The sequence below is a fragment of the Nelumbo lutea genome, chromosome 7, assembly GCF_056320005.1.
Source record: "Nelumbo lutea isolate HS-2025 chromosome 7, American lotus-T2T, whole genome shotgun sequence".
Lineage (NCBI taxonomy): Eukaryota > Viridiplantae > Streptophyta > Magnoliopsida > Proteales > Nelumbonaceae > Nelumbo > Nelumbo lutea.
This window is the reverse complement of record NC_142690.1, coordinates 44,305,289-44,309,863: the sequence shown is the minus strand read 5'-3', so window position 1 is coordinate 44,309,863 and position 4,575 is coordinate 44,305,289. Positions and strand designations below refer to the sequence as shown.

The following is a 4,575-nucleotide window of genomic DNA, read 5'->3' as shown; positions in this document are numbered from 1 at the left end:
GTAGGAAGGAGGCGACAAGAGAGTATTTGCAGGGTGCAGAATTCTCTCTTCTAGTATTCTTATATATGAAGACAAGGATCTCTGGATTGCATTTCATGTCTAAAGGCTGCCGCCCCCTCCTCCTTTTATAAACTTAAAAGGGATCAGCTCCTAATCCCATTAGGAGTTGCTAACCCAAATCATGTTTAGATTAGAAGTCCCCTTAAGTGATAAAGGATAACCCTTATCTTATCTGCATATTATATCAGCCATCTCCTAATCTAATTAGGAGGTTTCCAGATCTAAATCTTATTTAGATCTTGGACTCTCTAAGTGGATAGGGTCTGGGCCCAATCCTATCAGCTGATCCATCTCAGAATTCGCCCCTTAAGTGACTAATCATATTAGCCCAGTTCAAAATGGGCTTAAGGCCCATTAAGGTTATGTATTGATGAGAGTAGAATTTATCATATTTTTATCCCCAATTATTCTATCTTTTTATACTAAATTAGCAACTAATTGGACTCATATCTCTTTTATTTTGGTCCAAGGTATGAAAGAAGGCATCAAGAGCAAAGAAAGACAAATCGGATGATTTTTCACAGTTTCGACATCATTCAGTGATCTGGGCCTAACTCGCGTCTCCGAACTCCAAATGGGCTGATTAAGATCCTGGAAAGATAAGAGAAAAAGCCACAACTTTTATGTTTTGGGCTTTCATAGATTCGGCCTGCATCGAAGTCAAATCTGGGCCTGAAGTCGGGACAATTTCTTAGGAAGGCCCAATCTGCAGCTGAAGCCCAACTCACAAAAAAGCATGGCTGAAGCCCAATTCGCAGAGGAGGTCAATTACGAATCCAAGAACAAGAAACTGAGAAGAGTCCTTCCAGATCTAAATTCTTGATGTAATCTTAGAAAGGTAAAAGGATTGATTTCATTAGATAAAGAGATAAGAATAGGATTAGAATAGGACTTTGTATTCTTGTAAGATAAACTTCAAGAGGAAGTAAAAGACCACCCCCTCCCCTTAAGCTATATAAAGGAGGGGAAGGACCATCTTTAGGCATCACTGAAGGACTTGATCATTGAATCATTCAATCATTCAACTTATGATTTGAATCAAGGAGCAAGGAGCAATCAGTCAAGAAGGGTTCAAGAAAGGTTCAAGAATTCAAGAAACTTCAAGAAGAGGAAATCTCAGCACCATTGGCGAATTCAAGAGTTCTTTCTTCCCTTTTGTTTGTTTTAATTCTTCCATCATGAACTGATTTGTTTCTTGCTGGGGCTATGGAAAGCCTAAACATGTTACTGAATATATTTTTATTTTCTTGATTTATCCAAGATTGTGATTTCCATATAGTCTATGAATTATTGTGCTTAATGCAATTAAGAGCTTGGCCACCTCTTAATTGATTTGAGTTATGTGAATGAATTGAGAGAGGAATTCACATAATTGATAGAATAATTCATAGTGTGAATTGAATGGTATATAGAGATATATATACATGATTCATCTGAATTTAATGGTTTTCTTGGACTTAATGCACTTTCATCTTGAGAGCTCTACTCGAGAGATCGAAGGGTTACCTGATGGGAGTAGGTTTAGTATATCTCGAGAGAGAATATTAAATAAATTTGTAAAAATCTCAGCTTATGGGAATAACAATTAGTTTTGGATAATTGGACCCATCAATATTCATTACATTGGTTAGGTGGACCTAAAGTCCTAGCGATTCCATCATTTGCATATTCGATTAGTGATCACCCTTGTTTTTATTTTCTTGGTTCCGGTCTTTATTTTCAGTAATTCTTGTTTTCTCAAATCTAAATTTTGACTGTCCAAATAATTAGGGAAGACTGTCTAAATTCTAATACTTATTTTGTTAAATCCCCATGGGAATGTATTATTATACTACTTGATAACTAGTGCACTTGCTAGGGTTATATATTTACAGCTATCAAGTTTTTGGCGTCGTTGCCGGGGATTTAATCCTAAAATAATATTAGAATTTGTTAACCTTGATTAATTTGGACCTTTTATTTTTGTTTTTTTATTATTCTATTTTTCTTTTACTTCTTTTTATTTCTATTATTATTTTTATTTGTTTGTTCGAATTTTTGTTGGTTCAGATTTACTAGTGCATGACACGCACTAGACAGGAAGGGTTAGCTGAATTTAATCCAAAAATTGAAAGGACCCTTCGCTTGTTGCAAAGGGCCAACAAAGGAAAATCAAGAGAAGAGATTGTTATTTGTGAACCAGCCATAGAGATTGAAGGAGAGATGGCAGAAGGAAATCGCACCCTCTTGGATTATGCTTGTCCAAACATTGATGGGGTAACATCCAGCATTTGCAAGCCCACCATCCATGCAAACAATTTTGATATAAAGCCTGCAATAATTCAAATGATCCAAACAAGCATTCAGTTTAGTAGGTTACCAAGTGATGACCCTAATTCACACATCGTTAACTTTCTTGAAATATGTGATACATTTAAACACAATGGAGTTAGTGATGATGCAATTAGGTTAAGATTATTTCCTTTTTCATTGCGTGATAGAGCTAAAGATTGGCTCAACTCACTCCCTGCAGGAAGCATCACCACTTGGAATGATTTAACCCAGAAATTTTTGGCTAAATATTTCCTGGTGTGTGGCTCATTGTGACACTAGCAAGTGCACTAGCCATTCAAGTAATAAAGTAGAGAGTGAAGTATCGTTCCCACGAGGATTTAGGAAACAATTACCAATACTAAATTGAGCACTTCTTATCTGATCAACAAATAAATCAAAACTTTAATGAAAGCTAAAAAAATCCTAAATTAAAATCTATCTAAATCATTGGCCCAATTGCCTTCAAATCAGGTTAGAAGAGTAAGCAGTAAATGTCAATCTCAGCATTCAGCAATCTATCAATTTGGATCATTCGAATAAATCATGATTGATCCTTGGTTTGGTGAAACCCCAAGGTCATGAACAGCCTCTCTCAAGCATATGTTCATCCTATGCATGAGTGACAGTTCTTCTATCTCTAGCAAGAATCTAATCCCCATGCATGCATTTCTTCAAACACTTCTAAGGCATCAATTCAAATCTGAATTGATCACCAACTGAATTGTGCAAGTTATCTTTAACTTTGCACTCAATTCAGTTCTTGAATAATAGATCTGAATTCCTAGAGTCTCTCTCAAGCACTCTAGGAATTCCAAGCTGTAGATTAATTCGACCAATCTGAAATTTGCATATCTGAATTATCTTTCAAGCAATTCAGATCTTGCAATCTCAGATCTGAGAATTCAGATATGAGTTTTGAAGGTTAGTTGGCCGAATTGATCTGCAATAACACCCTTATTCAAGAAACTTAAAGTACAATTCATGACCATTTGAATGAATCAAAAAGAATTAGATTGCTGAACTAAAATTTTTCAAGCTGAAATACATCAAGGAAGAATGGAAAAAAAAATGAGAAAGAAGAAAGAAAATATAACAAAGAAACTAAATTCGAATCAAAAGAGAATGAAACTACAATTGATTTATTACAAAAGATCTTTGAATCACAAACCCTCAATTCGAACTCACCTTCTCTTCTAGCTTGCTTGTCTTGAACTTCCTTCAGCCCTTCTTCTTCTTCTTCCTTGCGCCTAGTCTTCTTCTCTTCTCTTCTCTCAAGGTGGCCGAACCTCTAAGAGTGGGAGATCCTTCCTCTCAAGCAATTGAACACCTCTCCCCCCTCCTAGAGGCCTCCTTATATAGTTTTTCAAGGGGGCTCTTGCCCCTTCTTGAAGTCTCTAGAATTGGGTGTATTACACCCCTCATGAACCTTCTAGAGTGCTCCCTCCTTCTCTTCAAGAAACTTCTAGGAGTTGCCGCCCCTAGCTCCCTTTGGGCTGCTATTTGGGCTACAACTTAGCTTGCTTTTGAGCTCATGTGGGCTACACTCTAGGCTATTATTTGGACTAAAAATGGGCTGGGCCGAAATTTCCTTCTTGCTAGGCTTCTTCCCTTGGGTTTTTCAAAGAGTTAGCTTGCACTACTTGGGCCGAATGATACTCCCTTGCTCTCATGGCTGGGCGGGGCTGAACTTGATAAATTTTGGGCTTTCTTTTCTTGCTTTTGCCTTCTTTTTGTTGATTTGGCTCCCCCTGAAATCTTTCTTGCAATCAAGCTAAAATAGGGAAAAATCTAATTAAACCAGCATAAAATTTCATGCAAAAACCTCATAAAATATAGATAAATTGTAGGTTCATCATTTCCCACCCTTCAAAACAGCAAAATTAATTAATGATATTACCACTTTTGCTCAATTTGAGAGGGAGTCTCTGTATGAAGCATGGGAAAGATTCAAGGAGATGCTTAGGTGGTGTCCTCACCATGGGATACCAATTTGGCGACAAATACAGACTTTTTATATTGGTATCACCCCCTCTAATCGATCCATTATTGATGTAGCCGCGGGTGGTACAATCATGAGAAAAACTCCAGAGGAAGCATATGACTTAGTGGAGGAGATGGCATCAAACAACTACTAGTGGAGCAATGATTGAACCAGTCAGAGGGGAATACACCACATTGATTCCTTTGCATCCTTATCTGTGC

General features: G+C 37.1%; 1 non-coding gene across 1 annotated transcript; it reads right to left on the bottom strand.

Moving 5' to 3' along the window:
* Window positions 1-4,250: 4,250 nt before the first annotated feature.
* LOC148846218 (small nucleolar RNA R71) lies at window positions 4,251-4,357 on the bottom strand. The gene has a single exon (XR_016102675.1). It is a non-coding gene; the product is annotated as a small nucleolar RNA R71 (small nucleolar RNA).
* Window positions 4,358-4,575: the final 218 nt, after the last annotated feature.